At 43.5% G+C, this 22,777-nt stretch overlaps 1 long non-coding RNA gene across 2 annotated transcripts in view; it reads left to right on the forward strand.

Annotated features, from left to right (window-relative positions):
* Nucleotides 1-14,396: 14,396 nt before the first annotated feature.
* The window catches only part of LOC146856706 (uncharacterized), a 154,855-nt gene continuing 146,474 nt past the window's right edge, over nucleotides 14,397-22,777 (forward strand). For both annotated transcript variants that reach the window (XR_014979491.1, XR_014979490.1), the window contains exon 1: nucleotides 14,397-14,600. This is a non-coding gene — a long non-coding RNA (uncharacterized LOC146856706). The remainder of the gene's footprint in view (nucleotides 14,601-22,777) is intronic.

Below are 22,777 nucleotides of genomic sequence, written 5' to 3' on the forward strand. Positions count from 1 at the left end.
CCATTCTACTGCTACTAAGACTGTTGGGCCTAGCCAAATACAAAGCAGCAACCCTTCACATATCTGTGTTGTAAGTCTCACCATATTCTTCTTTGCATGCATGCATGTGTCTGCACCTTTTCCTAGTGGCATCATATGTGAAAAAACATACAAATATACGTACAAGTGTGTTTTATACATCTAGCATCTTTAGATGCATAATACATGTGAGAATACATGTGCAAGTAGACACATACCTCAGTCAGAAGACCATGTAGACCTTAAAACTTCACAGACTGCACTTCCCATTTGAAGCACAAACCGAAAATTATGCAGTGTATTTCAAGTATACCTTTCCACAGACTCATACAAAGTAGCCTAATCACTAACCCCTCTGCCAACAAGTCTTAAACCTCACTTTTGTGCTGCAGCTTCACCATGCTACCACTACGCAGAGTGTTGGGGCTAGCCAAATACAAAGCAGAAACCATTCACATTTCTCTATTGTAAGTCCCACAATATTCCTGAAAGCATGTATGCATGTCTTTGTACCTTTCGCTAGTGCTATTAAATATAAAATAAATATACCAATAGATGTATACCTATGTTTTATATGTCTATCTTTAAATACATGTGACGTATGAGAATACACGTGCAAGTAGAAACATACCTCAGTCACAATGCCATGCAGACCTTAAAAATTCACAGACTGTACTTCCCATTTGAAGCAGATACCTAAAATGTTGCAACATATTTCAAGTGTAACTTTCCACAGACTCATACAAAGTAGCCTAATCACTAATCCCTCTGCCAATATATCTTAAACATCACATTTGTGTTTCAACTTCACTATTCTAAAACTACACAACATGCTGGGCCTACCCAAATATAAACCAGTAACCCTTTGCATGTGTCTGTTAGAAGTCTCACCATATTCCGCATAGCATGCATGCTTGTGTCTGCACCTTTTCCTAGTGGTATCATATATAAAAGAAACATACAAATAGATGTATACCTGTGTTTTATACATCTAGCATCTTCAGATGGATAACACTTATCAGAATACATGTGTAAGTAGAGACATATGTCAGTCACAAGAATATGCTGACCTTAAAACTTCATAGATTGCTCTTCCCATTTCAAGTAGACACCGGAAATGATGCGGTGCATTTCAAGTGTAGCGATCCTCACACTCAAAGTAGCCTAATCACTAATCCCCCTGCAAACATATCTTAAACCACACTTTTGAGCTGTAGCTCCACCATTCTACTACTACTCAGTGTTGGGCCTAGCCAAATACAAAGCTGCAACCCTTCACATGTCTCTGTTGTAAGTATCACCATATTCCTGAAAGCATGCATGCATGTGTCTGTAACTTTTGCTAGTGCCACCATATATAAAAGACACATACAAATAGACGTATAACTGTGTTTTATACGTCTACCATCTTCAAATGCATAACATGTATGAGAATACATGTGCAAGTAGACACATACCTCAGTCGGAAGACCATGTAGACCTTAAAACTTCACTGACTGCTGTTTCCATTTGAAGCACACACCGAAAATTATGTGGTGTATTTCTTAAACCTCACTTTTCTGCTGCAGCTTCACTATTCTAATACTACTACTCAGAGTGTTGGGCCTAGCCAAATACGAAGCAGCAACCCTTCACGCGTCTCCGTTGTAAGTCTCACCATATTCCTGAAAGCATGCTTGCATGTGTCTGTACCTTTTGCTAGTGACACCATATATAAAAGAAACATACAAATATATGTATACTTGTGTTTTATACGTCTAGCATTTTCAAATGCATAACATGTATGAGAATACATGTGCAAGTAGACACATACCTCAGTCACAAGACCATGCACACCTTAAAACGTCAGACACTGCACTTCCCATTTCAAGCAGATACATAAAATTATGTGGTGCATTTCAAGTGTACCTTTCCATAGACTCATATAAAGTAGCCTAATCTCTAACTCCTCTACCTCACTTTTGTGCTGCTGCTTTACCATTCTAATACTACTCAGTGTTGGGCCTAGCCAAATACAAAGCTTCAACCCTTCACATGTCTCTGTTGTAAGTATCACCATATTCCTGAAAGCATGCATGCATGTTTCTGTAACGTTTGCTAGTGCCACCATGTATAAAAGAAACATACAAATAGACGTATACCTGTGTTTTATACGTCTACCATCTTCAAATGCATAACATTTATGAGAATACATGTGCAAGTAGACACATACCTCAGTCGGAAGACCATGTAGACCTTAAAACTTCACTGACTGCACTTTCCATTTGAAGCACACACCGAAAATTATGCGGTGTATTTCTTAAACCTCACTTTTCTGCTGCAGCTTCACTATTCTAATACTACCACTCAGAGTGTTGGGCCTAGCCAAATATGAAGCAGCAACCCTTCACGTGTCTCCGTTGTAAGTCTCACCATATTCCTGAAAGCATGCTTGCATGTGTCTGTACCTTTTGCTATTGACACCATATATAAAAGAAACATACAAATAGATGTATACTTGGGTTTTATACGTCTAGCATTTTCAAATGCATAACATGTATGAGAATACATGTGCAAGTAGACACATACCTCAGTCACAAGACCATGCACACCTTAAAATGTCAGACACTGCACTTCCCATTTCAAGCAGATACATAAAATTATGTGGTGCATTTCAAGTGTACCTTTCCACAGACTCATATAAAGTAGCCTAATCTCTAACTCCTCTACCTCACTTTTGTGCTGCTGCTTTACCATTCTAATACTACTCAGGGTGTTGGGCCTACCCAAATATAAAGCAGCAATACTTCATGTGTCTCTTGTAAGTCTCACCATATTCCTGGAAGAATACATGTATGTCTCTGCACCTGTTCCTAGTGGCATCATATGTAAAGAAACATACAAATAGATGTATTCCTGTGTTTTATACATCTAGCATCTTCAGATGCATAACACGTATAAGCTTACATGTACTAGTAGGCATATACCTCAGTCACAAGACCATGCACAGCTTAAATCTTCAGAGACTGCACTTCCTATTTTAAGCAGACACTGAAATTATGCGGTGTATTTCAAGTGTACCTTTTCACACACTCATACAAAGTAGCCTAATCACTAATCCCTCTGCCAACATGTTCTACATAGCTGCCAAGGTTTCAGATTGCTATGTGTGACATTAACAAAATGTCAGTGTAATTATGAATGACATTTCAACGACTAGGAGTGACACTTTCTCGCAAGCAAAATCAAGCAATGAAGATGAGAGAAACAAATAAATATCAGAAATTACACCCATTTGAGCAACAAGAAACTCCAAGAACATCTTAAAAGTACTGCAAAGCACCAGAAATGGGCTCTGTCCACATTGGGCTTGGCCCAACAGGAAGGATGTGTGAGGCACCAACATGAACAAGTTACCCACGGAGTCATCTCAGTTGCCTAAGTGTCACACTGTCTCAGCTGATATGTGCAAAGACAGACAGATTGTCTAGCACCATTCTGCATTATCTTCACAGGCTGAGCCCGGTGCAATAATCTTCCATACAACATAGATGATAGCTTATGGCTGTCAGGAACCTGTTTTAAACTACCCCCGGTAGTTTCTAAAAATAAACCGCAAATGTAAAGGAAGGCACAGAAACACACACTAGGTCACAGCTATCATCATTCTTTTAGCACTAAAGTGACAGTGGCAGTGCATACCATACTGCATACATGCTGTTTTGAACATGTCCGGTTTTTAACATATGGTAGAATACAGGCTGTTCATTAAGACATCACATGACTTTCGTTTTTTATATTTTTTGTCCTCGTACATGACTTTCAACCGATGGCTGGAAACAGGTGCCTGCTAACTAGGATGACAATTTCTGCACCTTCACCCAGACAGCCAAGGCCTTATTAAACTATGTGTCTGGAGATATGTATAACTGTCCCAACTCCAGCAGTGTTCGATATGCCTTAATCATTGGACAATTATAGCTCTTATTTAATGCCTTAAAAAAAGGGATCTCCTTTACTTATCGAGACATTGAGGTCAAATCCCATATTGGTTTCCACATTTTGTCGCTTATATGAACCTTTATTACAGTCTAATCTACAAGTGCTTTTAACGTATGCAATCCATTCTCTTGATGAGGGTGGTGCTTGCGTTACCCATTTTGTACATATTTCTCTGCGTGCCAAGATAATCAATGCAAATAAAACATGTGCTTGAGAGGTGTTAGCTATGTAATTTTTACTACTTTGGTGTCTTATGCCAAAAATAACAAGGTCGAGGCTTACCTGAACTTCAAAGCCTAGAGTTGTGGAGACAAAATCACCCACCTCTCGCCAGAAGGTCTGGATTACCGGACACTGCCATAGCATATGAACATCGTCCGCATTTTCCAACTCGCACTTAGGGCAGTATCTTCTCGTACTTCCACCCAATTTAGCCAATTTTTGGGAAGACCAATAGGCTCTGTATAAGGTAAAGAGATGATTCCTTCTTAAAGGTGCAGAACGAATATTTAACCAAAGTGCTGCGTATGAAACTTGCCATAAGATGTCCGATATCCATAACTCCTCTGGTGCTGGCAGTTTACTGTCCTCTGCTTCCACTAGCATCCACTACCACTTGGACACTTCCTTTTTAAGTTCTGAGTCTTTCACGAATTCACCCTCCCATTCTGAGTCTGGACTGAGTTGACGTTCATTCCGGATCCAACTTGACAGTTGAAATATTTACATTTTGACAGAGTATGATTTGATTTTGATGCAAGTACATCCCAGGAGATGAGAGAGTCGCCTTCAATTAGTTCTCCCCAAGTTGTTACACCTGCCCTCAATAAAGGGAGGGCTAAAATGTCCAAGTGACAATCTGGGGTACCTAGTGAATTCCAGATTGGGGCTTTAATACTATAATACAAGATTCCCATAATTTGTTTATTTGTACCCAAATCTCACAGGCAGCTTTCAATACTTTAAATCTAACTTTTTTAAAGTATTTGGGTTGGCCATATTTGAATAGAAAGAAATTACCTTCCTCTGGAAGGTTCTTTTTTAATGCTTGCAAATGTGGCATAGAATTCTGGATATTACCTAATAAGAGATTTCTGGTATTTTAAAAAAAGAAAGCCCAATGTATAGTTTGAAATTCGGCAGAGTGATTCCCCCTTGCACTTTCTTTTTATGTAGTTTTTTCCATGCTTTTCTTGCTGCTTTGTTTTTCCATACAAAAGTGGTCAAATCACTTTGTAGTTTCTGCAACCATTCTGATTTAAAATGTAATGGTAAAGCATTGTAAATAAACGTAAACTTTGGGAGAATCATCATTTTGATCAAGTTTATTCTACCCAGTATAGATAGTGGAAGGTACATCCATGATTCTAGTAAGGTCTTGGTTTCCAGGTGAAGCTTCTTAAAATTGATAAACGCTATACTATCCAAATTCTTAGTTAACTTGATTCCCAAGTACCTAATCTCTGGTTTTTCTAATTGCGCATTTATTGGGCCATTCGAGGTCATAGCTTCAGTTTTATCTTTATTTACTAGATATCCAGATATTTCTCTGAATTTTTCCATTAATTCCATTATACGTGGCATTGCGGTTCCTGGATTCGGTGTATAAACCATCAAGTCATCTGCATACAGGGCAGTTTTTATTTCACAGTCAAAATATCTAAATGGGATGATCCCAGTATCAGATCTTATTCTTCTAGCCAACGGGTCTATATACATGTTGAATAATAGAGGAGACAGAGGGCAGCCTTGCAGTGTCCCACGACCTATTTTAATTTTGGGTGAGAGTACACCATTTACTGCTATCCTTGCTGTTGGTGATTCATAAATAGATTTTATAGCATTTAAGAAGTTATCCCCCAGATTATTTTGTTTTATAACTCCAAACAAGTAATGTCATTTTACCCTGTCGAATGCTTTAGCAGCATCTATCATTATTACCGTTATCATTATTACCGTTAATGGCGTTTTTGTGGTAGTGGCTATATCAATGGCTGTGATTAGTTCATGTGTTAAATCCTTTAGTTGTCTGTTTTTCATAAAACCCTTTTGACTAGGGTGTATAATGTTCCCCAATACCTTCCCCAACCTTACTGCTAAAATCTGTGAAAATTTGTAATCACTATTTAATAATGAAATTGACCTGTATGACTCACATTTTAGTGAGTCTTTCCCAGGCTTTAATATCAAAGTGATTACCGCCTCGTACCATGAAGGCGGAGTGGGAGCATGATGTATATATATGTTATTAAATACATTTTGTAGAAGAGGGGCTAGTATCTCATTTAAAATTTTATAAATTTCATTAGGGAGACCATCTGGTCCTGCGGCCTTTCCCTTCTTTAAGTTGGAAATTGCTCCTTCTATCTCTGAGATAGTGATTTTCTGATTTAAAATTTCTTGCTGTTCTATATTTATAGCAGTTAGGGGATGCTGTTTCAGCCACTGATCTATGTTTAATTGTAAGTCTCTTTTCTCCTCCGTATATAACTCTTGAAAAAAATTGCTGAAAGCCTTACCTATGCTATCGTTATCCTCGCAGAGTTTGTGGGTAACTCCTTCTTTTATTTTTCTAATCTCACCTCTCAACTGATCATGCTTTACCTTCCATGCAAGGAGTTTCCCACAACCTTCCCCATATTCATAATGGGCCAATTTACTGGCTTCCCAACGTTCTTTAATCTTCCCTTCCAGATGTTCTACCAATTGTGCTTTGGCCTCATTTAACTTATTCTGAAATTCTGGTCTTTTGATGATATTTCGACAGCTTATAAGGTTTTCTTGTGCTATTTTAATCTTTTCTTCATATGTTTTAACTGGTTTTTTTTCTTCTTTCCTGTAAAAAGCAGCAAGGCTTATCAGTCTCCCCCACAGGTAGGCTTTGAGGGTGTCCCAAACTATAAATAATGGTGCTGAATTTAGATTGATCTAAAAAAACTCAGTCACTTCTTTCTTTAATATAGTCCCCATTTCATGTTTACCCAAGAGTGTTCTGTCTAGAGTCCATCTTCGATCCATTACCTTACCCCTCATTAACATTTCTAACCTCACTGCAGCATGATCTGATAAATGTTCTGGTTGGTGCGTAACCCTAATGTTCCTCTCTCTTAATCTCTCACTTACCAAAATTAGAACAATTCTTGAAGCGTGTGAATATTTTTTATTGTGGTATGTGAATTCTCTTTTATTTCCTGCAGTGAGCCTGCATATGTCCACTAAGCCTAGTTTCTTTGTCAATTGGTAAACACTTTTTCTCATTGTTGGAGCTCTTATAATATGTTGTGAGGACGATCTATCAAGTAATGGATCCATTAAGATGTTAAAATCTCCTGCCATAATTATGTTATTTCTAGTATCTAATAAATGCCTATATAATTCATTTAGAGGTGAAGGGTCATCTACATTCGGACCACAGTATCCGACCAGCGTGAGACCTAATTCATCTATTTTAACATTCACAATTACCCATCTCCCCCTTTGTCTACCTTATAATCCTCAATCTTAATGTTTTCCTGTTTTTTAAAAAATATAGCCACTCCCTTAACATTACATGATTGCGAAGTGCATTCCATATGAGCTATCCATTTATTTTGTTTAAGAATGTTTCCCCATTCCTCTTCCCGTAAATGTGTTTCTTGCAGTATAATTATGTCATTGTCAAGCATTTTGATTAATTCTAGAATCGTTCTTCTCTTGTGTGCTCTCAACCCAATAACATTCCATGATATTATATTAAGGTTATTCATTTTTTTCTGCCCCCTTGTCCTTACTCTTCGTGTTTAAGACCTCTTTCTTTTGCTGTCTAGCTATGCCATGTATGAGGATGATTTTTTTAAAAAAAATTCTCCCCAGATGCTCCCCAACCAGTGCAGCTATTTACAAGTGAAAATATGTGTATTTTTTGTTGTGTCCCTCGTTCCACCCTGGGGAACCCTCCCTTCTTCCATGTGGGGGATCGCATTGCACCCCCTTAGAGCCCGGTGTTCCTTACCTTTTTAAGCCTAAAATGTGTCTTTTTGACTTTTTATCTGGGCTATTAGGTTCTCAACCTCACTGACTTCCCTAAAGTTATGCATTTTATTCTTCCACATGACTTTCAATGTGGCTGGAAATTTTAATTGCGCTGTTGCCCCTAATGTCTCAAGGGTTTTGATGTGTTTTCCTAACTCCCATTGTCGAGTTAGTGTAGTGTTGGCTATGTCTGACCTTATAGAATAAGACCAATCGTCTTTTTGAAATACCTTTGCTTTAAGAGCTGCCAATAGAATTGCCTCTTTGATAACATAGGTACGGATATTCACCAATATTTTTCTTGGTTTATCCCTTTTTGGGTCTCGTCTAAAGGGTTCTCTATGTGCTCGCTGTATATCTTGTTCAAGGTCCCAGGACTGAAATTCTGGCATGGCTTCCTTAATGATAGTCACAACAAAGTTTTTAAAGTCCCCCTTCTCCACGCCTTCCGGGACATTTAAGAGCCTTAAATTGTTGCGTCTAAGATTGTTTTCTAACGCCTCTAACTTATCCTTAGTCTCTTTCTCACTGATTTTTAATGTTTTGATTTCCTTTTGGTTATTTTTTACCTCCTCTTGTAGTTCCTCAAAAGCTGTCTCCGTTCTTGTTAATCTTGCTGTTATGTCGGCCATTTTGATTTCAAGATTTGTACATGATTCCTGTATTTTAATTTGATTATTTTCCGATATGGCAAATTTCCCTGAAGAGTTGTGATAGTAGTGAGCTTACATCTATAGAGCTTCCTTTTGTTTGCCCATCCGGGGGATCTTCTAAATATATATTAATCTTTGAAATATTTAAATTATGTTCACTTTCAATCGAACCACATGACAAGTGTTCCTCCAGGGGCGTGCCTATGTCCTCTACATCCTGCTTTTCATGTTGTTCTAAAATAGAATATCTATTTGAGGTAGTTAAACTGGTTTCCACCATTTGTTTTCCCACCTGCATGGTTGCCATGTTTTCTGTAACAACTTTAGTAGCTTTAAACATCAACGATATCGGAGTATTTGAAGGGTCTGTTTCTTTTAATTTAATAAATGACCTTAGGGGTGGAGTGATTTTCGGATTCCCTGTATAGTTTTTATTCCGTCTTGTAGGTTTCTTTGGTTTGACTGCGCTGTCCCCTTGAATTGAAAATTTTGATGTTACCATAACAGGGGAGACGCGAGTTGGAACTGTATCGCCAGCTCTCCCCTTATCCTTATCAGTGCTCCCTTCTTCTCCCTCAACTAATAACTGTATACACTCCTCAAGGCGTATCTGTTCTTTATCAATTTCACATTTGCATGTAAAAGTCCCTCCTTGAAAGGAACATTTGTATGGTCGTAATTAAATATTCTATTAGTCAGCTCTAGTATCTGAGGTGTCTTGCCTATTGTCTCTGACCAATCTATGCTGCCTTGTTGTGACTGGGCTTGTGTCTTTTCTCCCCCCTCTATCTCGCCAGGCCCAGAGATAGAAGAGAGTTGTTTTTCTTTCTAGAATGAATCCTGCCCTTTTTGGGGGTCATATGGTGGTCCACACAGTGCCTCAAATGGTCTTCTTTGGCGTTATTTTGTTTAATTTTAGATTTAGATACCCCCAAACATCCAATTTGAGTTTTAGACAGCACACCCCTCTGGCTTTCTCAGCCTCTCTCCCTTACCTCTCCACTCAGGCACAGTCTTTCCCCTCTGACCTCTTATCCGTGTCCAAGTCCGCCCTGCTCTTTGCTCGTTTCCTCCACAGATCTCTCTGCACTGTTCTTCTCCGTCTCCCGCAACCCGGAAGGGAAGACGTGCCACTGCGAGCCGGCTCCTCCACAACAGTTAAGCTGCACGCCACCACGAAAGGCCCAAAATGCTTGTAGTAGCTGCTGCAGGTGAAGCCGCACACACAGAGTTCACCACTACTGCTGCTGTGCTAGCATCAGGTTTTGAGGAGAGATACTCACGCCGCCATGAACCAACACCACAAATCGCCCTCAGCGCCTTCGGCGGCTTCTCTAATGAGTTGAATTCCACTACTCACATGAGAGGAAGAAAACACATCCAATATCCACTGTAATGACAAGTCAGGGTCAAACCCAATATTTCTGCAGGTTTTCTGCAGGTTTTTAGCGCCTGTCCGTTATATCCGTTATATTGTGTCTCGGAACGCCGGAGCTCCGCGACCAAACCGCTAGTCGGCCACCATGTTCCCCCTCTTCTGACCCTGAAAGTCATGTGAAGACATCACATGACTTTCACTGCAGACTATGTATGTAAACAGTTCTGAAAGGTGGCGGTAAAGGGATGAGAAGGAAGAAGAGAAAAAACTGAAGGAGGGAGAGGAGAGAGAAGGAGGGAGACAATGGGAGTAGGGAGAGTGGTGAGAGGGGAGTAGGTAGACAAAAGGAGGAGAGAGGGAAAGAGATAAAAAATAGAAGGGGTATAGGTGAGATTGGAGGAGAGAGAGTGAGATGGCCAAAAGCAGAAATAGAAGGGGAAATGCAAATGTGAGGCACTTGACATAGCTATTGCAGCAAGTAAATATAGCCAGACGTGCGCTGGCCAGCTCAGTTAAATTAGAGATAAGATATCCGTTATGAAATGGAAAACTGATGTGCTCTGCTCTGAATTACTGTACTGTTCCCTGGAAGCCGGTGAGCCCTGCACCTTCCGAGTACTGTGATAAGTAGTGTCAGTGGGCCCCCAAATGTGAGTCATGCAACACGTGCTCCATCTTTGCTGAGGGTCCCCGTTTTATGTGCCCCACAGGTTCCAATGTGCATGCTAAACTAGTACACGCATGCTAGGATAAACGCCATGCTTCTGGACATTGAGGTTGCCTGGGAGTGGTGAGCAGTAATGGTTCAGGTTCAACTAATCCTTTATATGTTTGCTTTGTGCTCTACATTTAAAGAGACAGTGGGCAGTCTGAGTTTCATACTCTTATCCTTCAAGCCGGTAGAAATTGCTCTCATACGGAGCTCTTCCCCATCTTCTGAGAGACAAATCTAAGGTTACCAGACCACAGAATGCGGATTCTTTAGAAAAGCATGATGCATGCATTTAAAAAAAACACCTTTCATAGCCCTGTGGGGGTTGAAGGGGGCAGTAGCATGGTGACAGGTGAGCATCATGCAGGCATCAGTTGGCACACCTGAGCAGACACACACCCTCAGACTGAACCCAGAGTCTCTGCTTCTCCGGTTATTACATTTTTTAACAGAAGGCAAACGGCCGGGGGGCTTCCAGGGCAGCATCTGGCAATTCTAGGCCTGCGACAGGCAGTCCCGGGACCAGAATGCAACCTAATCGGCTCTGTGGCTGCGAAGCAGAACTGGAGGGACGTGAAGCACAGGAGGGGTGCTCAGGGATGGGTTGGGAGGTACAGGTCTTCTCAGTGAGCCTCCCCCTGGTCATGGGAATGCTAGTGATTAGGGAAATTCTTCAGGGGATAATGCAGTGGGCGGGTGTGAATGAACAGTGGGACATTTTCAGCCGTGGAGCAGATTAAAATTAGGTTATTTACTTAGTAAAGGGTGTCAACATCATTGCCATAACATCGAAGCATTTCAAATTTCACTCCCACGTTTGTAATCGAAAGAGGCCCACTCCGCCTTTCATCCCAATTAGGCAGACAAAAGAACAGTTTCAAACACGGTAAATATATGCTAAATAAATTAGCAATAGTGGAACAAACAGCCATGCCAGAACACTACAGAACTTTTGTGAGTTTTGTACACGCCCGACTGGCACCCACTGACTGTGGCAGCTGCAGATCACACGCTGCCCAGGCTGAAGGAATTAATTAATCACACATGCACACAGTCGGGTGGCTGCATTGCAGCACAGCCTTCTCACTTACTTCTCTTGCAGCAACTCGAGCTCGAGCCACCGTAGCAGTACTGATTGTGGTGTGCCTCCTCAGAGAGTCCTCTGGGCCAGGCCTGAACTCGGGTCCAGTGAAAGTCCTGGCCACTACTGCTGTAACGGTCTGCCTCTCCGTGCAATTCAAATTGCCGTGGGCGGCGCAGCCGGGCTCAAATATTTGCTGCAGGTCAGACCAACAAACTGAGTCATGTGGCGGCCGGCGGTGTGCGTAGGAAGCGCTGTCACCCCAATGAGTTGACGCAAAGTAGCCTAGCCCCTACCACAAGTCATCACATAGCAGGACGTGACGTTTGGTCCCTCACTGCGCATAACTCAGTGTTTCTGCTACTGCTAACTCAGCCAGCACAAGCAGTGAGCCCAAGCATGATACTGGAGCAGCGCGTGCTTCCAGCTGCTGCCACTCCAGTTTAACAGTTTTAGGCAGGTTAACGGCTTGAGTGACAGTTGTGTTACTATGCTTATAATGCGTGACAATACATTTCAGTGTGGTGATGCGGAGCACCGCACTGAAATGCGTTAGTCTAACGCCTGATGCATGATACTTGGCAGGACTGGTCGTAAACCTCACTTTTGTGCTACAGCTTCACCATTCTACTGCTACTCAGAGTGTTGGGCCTAGCTAAATAAAAAGCTGAAACCCTTCACATGTCTCTGTTGTAAGTCTCACCATATTCCTGAAAGCATCCCTGCATGTGTCTGCACCTTTTGCTAGTGACACCATATATAAAAGAAACATACAAATAGACGTATACATGTGTTTTATATGTAAATCATCTTCAAACGCATGACACATGAGAATACATCTGCAAGTAGAAACATATCTCAGTCACAAGTCCATGCAGACCTTAAAACTTGACAGACTGCACTTCCAATTTGAAAGCGACACCTAAAATTATGCAGCGTACTTCGACTGTACCTTTCCACACACTCATACAAACTACCATAATGGCTAATCCATCTACCAATGTACACATATTACTATGCACAAACTATTTCAGTCGTCATTTCAGTGCAATAAAACAAACTACAATACACATCTCTACATTTCATAACATATTTCAAACATCACAGTTCTCAAATCATTTCAAAAGTTTGAAAATAAAGCTTTTTAAATCTAAAAATATCACTACAAAAAGTAAAGCACTACTACATAATACACCTCTCAAATGTCTAACTCATCTTTCAAATAGTATTGCAGAATATGAAATATCAGAAACTCATAAAAGATTTTCTTTTGCTCACAATAAATGTAATGCGCCACTCTCAACAAGCTAAAACCAGTATTGGCAAACTTTCCCCTTCTTTCTGGACGCAAATAAATGTAAGTAACAAATCAAATTGCTTCCTACATCATTTCAAATTGTGATACACATTTCTATTGGTTACACAAATTAACCCTTTAAAACTGTCTTCTAAAAGTGCCCAAACTGGTTATGTAATTTTCTGAAGTCGCGACTCCGGTGCAGTGTAGCGTCGTGATGGAGCTGCAAATCCATACAGGATTTTTTGATTTGCTAATAGCTTTGGCACTGTCAAATCTTCACAAAACGTTCTAAAAAAACCAGTTTCATCCACCTCAGGTACTTCCTTGAAAGGTTCAGGGCTGTCTGTCAAGTGGAGCCTGTGAAAAGGTGGGGGTCCCAAAAGATGTTATCCACATGCAATTTTCCATAGGAAATTTAGACACATCTACATCCAAAACAGCTAAATGGAATTACACCAAATGGACAGAAAACTAGATCTTGGCCCAAAAATAATGCTTTTTAGGGTCGAGCCTGCAACAACGCATGCTCTGCATGATGCTCTTCCTTGCAAGACCTAGTGTTTACAATAACAGGCTTGCAGCTCACCATTGCCTTCGATTTGTTGTCTTCAGTGGCATTCTTGTTTGCTGCCTCCTAATTGGCCAGCGTAGGCCAAGGGTCACCCCCGTCCTTTGCAGTGGGGCATGGACCAAGCACAGATTGATTCAAATTAATTAGTGCCCATCTGCCGCCCCGCTGTGTTTGATACAATTTCTCCATTCCCCACACGTCCCTTGCCTCCTCATATAGATTCCCTCCACCCGCTTTCTATTAGAATTTTGCACAGCAGCATGGGCTGTACAATATGGCTTTAAAGATAAGCGCTATGATGATCAACGCTGGTCGGGTTCATAGCGCCTTTTTTTTTTTTTTACTTTATGAACTTTTAACATGTTTTTCTTTTTCTAAGATCCAGTGAGCACCAGATAAGGCAATGAAAACATTTCATCACAAACCTGGAAACAATGAAAAGTCATGAGCAAGACAGTGTGATAAAAGGTTTTCTTTTTCTTAAAAAGCCACGCACTTTTTCTTAAAAAACCACACGTGCCCTACTTACACAGAAAGTTCGTAAATTCAGTCTAATATCCGTTAATTGCTATTTCTCTTTTGGCAAGCAGTAATTTTTAGTCCGCGATTTTAGAACTTCCAGGTCACAAGACAGCCAATCACATTGCTGAAAACATAACATGGGAGTTTAGTCTGGGGAGGACTTATAATGTATTAAAAGATTGGAGCACATGCGGTAGTTCCAAGTTGCTTCGCCAAAAATCGAAGTGCTTATTGGTTGTGGAGTGCATACGGGCCTCTGGTGTATAGAAACATCGTGGAGTCCTGTCCACGGATGGGAGGACTGATTCTTACTGGATGTGTCTTACTCAGCTTAGAGCAGCAGGATTCTGTGATTGCTGAAGAATGGCCTACGGTGAGTTAGTCATGGATCGCCTTGTAAACTTCGAGCCTGGTCGTGACAGCCAATGTTTCCCCACATGCTTTTTTTCCTAAAAGCAGAACGGAACAAGTAGTCCCTCGGCGTCTTTCTGTGGCTGCCCAAACTCGTCATAAAATTCGAGAGAGAGAGGCATTAAAATACTGTATCGTACCACATATTAATGCTGAGCGATATTTCCGTGCATCACACGTTTCATAAACAATGTTGTGAAATAGAAATATTGTAGCTATTGTAATGTGCTGGGTGCCTGGCTGTATGTTGCTTTCCCCCAGAGACTCACAGGAAACGTTCTGTAGGTAGATAGAACCTTTATTTCACCTTTTGGATCACCTTCAGAGAGAGCGCCGGGCAACACGCTCCGATCGCGTCTCTCGCTCGCGCGCTATCCCTCGCGCATGCGCAGTAGCGTCCAAACGGCCGCTACGCACATCTCCGTCACTACGTAGTGCGCGCGTCCACTAGACCGCGACACTACATATCTCCCCCTTTTCATATCACACACACAAAGTCCCCGACCCGGAGGTCAGTCCATTTCAAAGTCTCTGAACTTGGATGGTCTCACCACTGCTCTTCTCCCCCGGGTGTGTCTTACCGGAGTGGAATGTCCTTCTCGGCTTCCCTCTGCGACCGGGCCTCCGTCGGTACCTTTCGGAGTGCCCTGGCTCTCTCTCTCTTTTACCTCGCCATCTTCTCTAGTGGTCTCCCCCAAGGGTCTTCTCCCAGAGTTGTCTCTCTCTCTCTCTCTTGTTCACCGCTCATGTTCTCTCCGTGGCCTCCCTCGGATGAGTCTGTGTCCTTTATCGGCCCTTCTGCCGGGGTTTCCCCTTCCGTGCACTCTCGGGGCCACTGTAAGATCTTATTGCATTTGGCCATGCGCTCGTGTGACCACACGTTACCGTCGCTGAGCAGCGCCGCCCGGTCATACACTTCTTCTACTCTGAGGGGTGGGGAGTACTTGCTTTCTCCTTTCCGCTTAAGGACTGCCAGCTTCACTCTGACCCACTCCCCTTTTTCCAACGCCGTCTCTTTTGTCCTCTTGTGGCGGTTGTAGTGTTCTGTATAGATGCGTTGTGCCTTCTGCAGGTTGTGCTGCACCACTGCTGGAGACCATTTGCTGGTGATGGTCTTCTCCTGCCACGCCACATTGTCTCTGGTAAAGGGTTGCCGTCCCCGTAAGATCTGGAAGGGACTGTACCCCGTACCGGTGGGGGTGATGCGGTACGCCTATATCGTGCTGAGCACCTCTTTCTCCCAGTCTTTGCCTCTTGTGATGGCCGCCTGTATGGAGCCCATCAGCACCCTGTTAAACCTCTCTACTTGTCCATTGCTGGATGGGTGGTATATCGAGGTGTGTTTGAGTATTATGCCGTTCCTGTTCGCAAACGTGACCCACTTGTCGGAGATGAACTGGGGGCCATTGTCGCTGATAATGCTCCTGGGTATGCCTTCCCGGAGGAACACCGCCTTGAGGAAGCGTAGTATCTCGTCCGTGTCCATGATCTCGTTGATGTGCACTTCTGGCCATTTCGAGTATTTATCCACTAGTACACATAGATATTTGGGGATCCCCTGGTCGTACAGTATTGGCCCCAGGATGTCCACTGCTACCTCTTCCCACGGGTTGCTGGGGTTTGTGAATTTCCCTAAGGGTGGTCTCATGGGTTTGAGTGTCTTGTCCGCCCCTAGGCACTGCGCGCAGTCTTTCACGTGCCTCTCTACATGCGTGTCCATCCCTGGCCACCAGTAGGTTTGTTTTGTCCTGGCCTTTGTCTTCACAATTCCCAGGTGGCCTTCGTGTAGTATGGCTAGCAGGGTAGGTACGATGTTCTCCGGTGGCACCACCCTGTCACCTCTGTAGACAAACACTCCGTCGTTGCCCACCGACAGCTCTTCTCTGACTTCGTAAAACGGCCTGATTTTTGATCTTTGTCTCCTTCTTTCCGGCCATCCCCGCACGATGTACGCCTTGATTTCCTCCATGTCACCATCCGCCTCATACGCGTTCTTCCATTCCTGCCTGCTGATGGCTTTTTCCGGATCGTCCGTCAGAGCCACCATCTCGTCGTCTTCCCTGTCGTTGGAGGCGCTGTCCATCGCAGATGCCCTGCTGAGGTAGTCCGCTATTTTGTTTCTGGAGCCCGGAATGTACTCCACGTCGTACCTGTACTCCAGGAGTTTCAGTGTCATTTTCGCAATCCGGGGCGTGGCGCTGGCATGGCCATCCGATGTCAGTACCTTCACGAGAGGCTTGTGATCTGTCTTCACCTGGAATCTGGTTCCCCACAGGAACTGACGGTACTTCGCCATGGCCCACACTACCGCTAGCATCTCTTTCTCTATCAAACTGAACTTTTGTTCCGACGCTGTCAACGTCCGGGACGCGAAGCTGATCGTCTCCGTTCCGCCTTCTGGTCTTTCCTGCATGAGCACCGCTCCTAGCCCCTTTTCACTCGCGTCCGTCATCAATATTGACCGCCCCTGGGGATCGAATCCTTGCAACGGGATCGCTCCGCCAATTTCCCGTTTCACTGTGTCGAACTCCTCTTGCGTCTCCTCTGTCCATATGAACGCCGTCTTGTCCCTCGTGAGTTGCCTCATGTGGTGGGTTTTTGTGGCAAAGTGGTGGACGAATTTACTATAGTACTCTGCCATCCCTAGAAATGACCGTACTTCTTCCTTGGAGGTGGGCGGCGGTGCTTCGCAGATGGCCTTCACGTTCCCTCTCTTCGGCGTTATTCCTTGCGCCCCATCTCGTGTCCCAGGTAGGTGACTGACGTCATTCCAAAATGACACTTCTCCCACTCTGCTGTTAGGCCCTTCTCTTCCAGGATCTTCAATACTGCCGACAGTTTCCTGTCATGGTCCTCCAGCTCCGTCCCCATCACTAGGATGTCGTCCTGAAAGTATTGCACTCCCTCAATGTCCTTGAATAGGCGGGCCATTAGCTTCTGGAACACCGCCGCTGCCGAGGCGAGACCAAAGGGCATGCGGCAGAATTGGTAGCAGCCGAACGGCGTGATGAACGATGTCAATTTTTTGCTTGTCGGATGTAGCGCTACCTGGTGGTATGCCGATTGCAAGTCTATGGTGGAGAACCATTTCACTCCTTTCGTGCGGGCCAACATTTCCTCTATGCGTGGCAAGGGGAACCTTTCCACCACTATGCACTTGTTCAACTCCCTGAGGTCCACACAGAGGCGCACTTTGCCTGACGGTTTCATGGCCACCACCAAAGGCGCCAACCACTCCGCGCTGTCGATGGGCTCAATGATTCCCCCTTCTTCCAGTCGGAGGAGCTCCTGTTGCACCGCCTCCCTTACCGCAATCGGGATGTTCCGTACCTTGTGCGCTACCGGCCGGGCGTTTTCTTTGAGGACGATTTTGTGGGAGAACTTCTCCAGTCTCCCAATCTTCCCGCCGAAGACCTTCGGGTGCCCGCTCCGCCATTTTTCTGCCGTCGACTCCTCTCCGTCCAGAGTCACCATCACCTGGGTGTCCCCTCCTGGGTTCAGCTGTATTCCCAACACTCCTTGGTCCATCCAGCCCAGGACTGACGGTCCCTTCTCCGCGACGTACAGCTTGCAGAGCGCACTCCGCTCCTTGAACTGGAACTTCATTGTCTTGAACCCTACCATCGGGATTGGGTCCCCTGTGTAGGTGACAGGTCGAATGTCGGGGGGTTCTAGTTGTGCGCCCCACGTGGGTCTGAACCTCTCGTTCCATACTGAACGTTGAATGATCGTGTAAGGAGATCCTGAGTCCGCCACGATGGTGATGGGTATGCCTCCTATGATCATGTCGCACTGGGGTTTGCGCGTTCTTCTCCCCTCTATGCCCAGTACCTGGTCTTCAATACACAGGACTTCTTCGTCTTCTTCACGGCCTTCTACTTCTTCCCCCTCGTCCTGTGCCACGAACTTCACCGCCTGCTGTCTTCCTTTTCTGCGGCATACTTTTTTGTAATGACCAACTAGGCCGCAGAACGCACACTTGGCTCTGAATGCGGGGCACCGTTTGTCGTGCGCTGCATGGTTCGAGCTGCCGCACCTGTAGCATTTCATGGCCTCGCCTTTTTCTTGTTTCCATGTCTGTCCGGGTCTTGGCTTCCCTTTGGCCGCTCCTCTGTACTCCCCCGTCGTTTGTTTCCCCCGCGTCTGGTGGTCCGCGTCGTCCACCTTGTTGACTGTGAGTCTGGGGGCCGGTTCTCTCTTGGCCGCTTCCGCACAGCGTTTTGTTAGCTCCGCTCTTTTCACTATGGCGATCACTTCGTTCAGCGTCGCATCTCCATTCGCCCATAGTTTGTCCTGTACTGACTTGCTTGTCGTGTGCATGACGATCTGGTCCTTGATGAATTCGTCCTGCAGTCCGCCATATCTGCACGTCATCGCCAGCTTCCGCAGCGCCGCCACGTAGTCATCTACGGATTCCCCCGCTTCTTGCTTCCTCTGCTGGAAGTTATAGCGGTCGATGGAGGTGCACACTGCTGGTCGATAGTGGTTGTCCAAATCTTCTATGGCGTGGGTGAACACGTCTGTGTCCCCTACTGGTCTGGTGGTCGGTGTGAGATTTTGAAACACTCGTATCCCTTCTGGTCCTAGGTTGTGTAGAAGTATCCTCTTCCTCCTGGCACTAGAGAACGCCTCCTCGTTCTCATCTTCTAGCGCTTCCAGGTAGTTTTTGAAGTACTCCCTCCAGTCTTCCCACTTCATTATGGGTTCTCCCGGGCGTGGTAGGAATGGAATCGGCGTCGTCAGAGTCGATGACTGTGCACTCATTTTGGCGTCCACTTGCTTCCTTGGGCTACCTGGTGCGTCCGTCCCCGCGCCCCTGCTTCGGGTACCTGGGACTGCGTTCGAGCTGGCTGCTCCGTCGTCCCCTGACTCCGCCAGGATCTCCTCTGCGGTTCCGCTGTCCGCCTGCGATATCCTCTACCTCGTGGCTGGCTCCTCCGCTGCCCACGTGCCTCTCCCTGGCTTCTATCTGCCTCTGCCGCGCTCTCCCGGTGTGTAGGTGTCTGCCCTTGGCCCCTCCGGTCTTCTTACCGCGTAGGGTGGTATCTCTCCTGGTGGGCTTCTTCTCTGATGCAGGTTAGGGGGCACCTTCCACCTGTTGCACATAGGGTTCTCCTTGTCCCAGTCTCGTCGCCACTGTAATGTGCTGGGTGCCTGGCTGTATGTTGCTTTCCCCCAGAGACTCACAGGAAACGTTCTGTAGGTAGATAGAACCTTTATTTCACCTTTTGGATCACCTTCAGAGAGAGCGCCGGGCAACACGCTCCGATCGCGTCTCTCGCTCGCGCGCTATCCCTCGCGCATGCGCAGTAGCGTCCAAACGGCCGCTACGCACATCTCCGTCACTACGTAGTGCGCGCGTCCACTAGACCGCGACACTACAGCTATCTGTCATTTTTAACTAGCTTAGCCTTCAGATTAGTTCAATATAACTGTTGATGTGTTTTTTCTCTATTCAAATGATACATTTGCACCAGAGAAACAAAACCGGTGGAGTGAAGGACTTTCAGTGTTAAACTCTTGTCTTACCTGCGTACGTTCATAAAGCATTTAATATGCTCATTGTGTCAGTGATATGTAAAGCAGCAACCAGGGCTGCGTAGTTTTGAATTTGCCAACGGAATACGCAGCCAGTAGTCCTCAGGTTCTGAGTTTAAATATGGAAGAGCAAAATCATCCTTCCGCTGTTGGTAAATTCAGTGCTGTTAAGTTTATTTTTTTATTTTTAAAGCAAGTAGAAATCTCAGCAAGTGTTATTTGAAAACAAATTAGTATTACTTATGGCAAAAGTACAAAGCAGAATTACATAAAAATCTTGAGGAATTACTCGATTTAGCAAGTTATTGCATGTTAAATTCTAGTCTTTTTTTTGTGCCATGATCTGGCCTCACACAATACACCAGAGGCTCCACAGAGCTTATACATGGTTTGCTCGGGAAAGGATACATATACCTATTAAGAGGTGGGCTGGGAAAACCAACAGCTTCTTATGGAAAGATGGGCCAGAATCCAGCTTAGGGTTTGGCTCACCACCAAGAGGCAAAGCAAGTGCCAAGCCATTAGCATACTAAAAAATTAGATGGTGCAACAAATATATGAAAGTACAAGAGAGACTCTTTCACGTTAAAAATAAGATCATTGGTTCACGTGTGTGTTTCACTTTAGTACGTTAAACTATACCATAACATTGGCATCTGTTGAGATATATATATATATATATATATATATATATATATATATATATATATGCTTCAGGCCATTGTTTACAAATAATCACACGGTTGCCGTGCCGTGGAAGGCTGCACCATTTCCGCTAAGTAAAGGAGAGGCTGCGCGGCAGATGGAACTATGCCGAAGCCGCGGTCAGCGCAGCAGTTGTGAGTAATTCCAACCGGCATGGCATTTGGGGGCCCACTGAAGGGTGAATAAACTCTGCTCTCTAATTGAAACACACGGCCCTTACTAAAAGGATTTTAATGTTTTCTCTGATCGGGACTCAATGTCCCAACATGCCCAGCACTAAACAAATGCACTGTGCGTGACCCACTGGGGGTCTGTGCATGTACTTAAAGATGTGATTGGAGCCATCTGTGTGGAGAACTTGAGCTGCCCATGAAGAAGGGACTACGGTCTCGAAACGCGTCGGCAAAAATATACTTACCTCAAATGAAGATGCTGGTTCTCTGAAATAATAAAGCCGTCTAGTTTCAACTGCTGCGAGTGAGTCTTCAAATGCTTCAGGCCATTGTGTGTGTGTATATATATATATATATATATATATATATATATATATATATATATATATATATATATATATATATATATATATATATATATATATATATATATATATATATATATATATATATATATATATATATATATATATATATATATATATATATATATATATATATATATATATATATATATATATATATATATATATATATATATATATATATATATATATATATATATATATATATATATATATATATATATATATATATATATATATATATATATTACCTACTGGCGGTCGCCAGTAGGTAGTTATAGTTAGGACCCTGTTTCCATAGGAAATCCGCAACATTCTATTTGGAATAACTTTGGCGCCGGTCGACGAATCCTCGCGAAATTTTCAAAACTAATGGGGTGCTACGCTCCGCTCCTACCCTGAAAGTCTCGGGGGGATTCCTCAAGCGGGGGCTGAGAAAAAAGGGGGGTCCCAAAACGCGTTTTCCCCATGCATTTTTCCATAGGACCTTTAGACACAGCTACAGCCCGAACGGCTGAACAGAGTTACTTGAAATTTGGCAGAGAGGTAGTCTACAGGTCAAGGATGTGCCTTTTGTAGGTTTGGTGTAAATCTGTTCAGTATTTCCAAAGAAAATAGCATTTAAATCAATATATATATCTGGATAAGGATTGCGGTCGCGTGAGTTATAGTTGCCTGCACTAACTATAACGTGGAATTTCATTGGTTTTTTACGAGTGAAATGTACAGCTAACTATAACTTGTGGGAAACCTATGGTTTTTTCAGTGAATTTGCAAGGTTTTTTAAATGCTAATTCCTAACTATAACGTGTGTGAAACCTATGGTTTTTTCAGTGAATATATATATATATATATATTTTTTTTTTTGGGATAAACCTGCATTTCTCCACTTTTAGTGCCATAACAGAAGTGCCTTGATTGAACCAAGGATGTCAAGTACACTGTACTATTGGCCAATATTTTGGTATGGTAAGCCGCCTTCTAGACTATTCAACCTTACATTTGTATGCTTTCTAGCTCTCACGTGTGACTGTGTTTCTTCCAAATTAGTCTCCCTTTTTATTTATTCCCACCTCCAGCTTTTCCTCTTTTCCTTCTCTTGTATCTGCCTTTTTTTTCATTCCCTCCTTCTTTTACTTAATTTTTCTTTCTCATTGCCTTGGCGCCGTTCCAGTGTCGTTCATTCATCATTTGCATTCTTTTTTTCATTGATCCCTTTCTATAGCACACACTTCATTTTTTTTGTTATTCCTTTCCTTGTCTATTCCTCTTGTTTCCTACACTTGCACCCTTCCTCTCATGACTGTCTTTGTTTAGTTTTTTTTATTTAATATATTTTATAAAGCGCGAACATGACA

Source organism: Triturus cristatus, chromosome 3_2, assembly GCF_964204655.1.
Source record: "Triturus cristatus chromosome 3_2, aTriCri1.1, whole genome shotgun sequence".
Classification (NCBI taxonomy): Eukaryota; Metazoa; Chordata; class Amphibia; order Caudata; family Salamandridae; genus Triturus; species Triturus cristatus.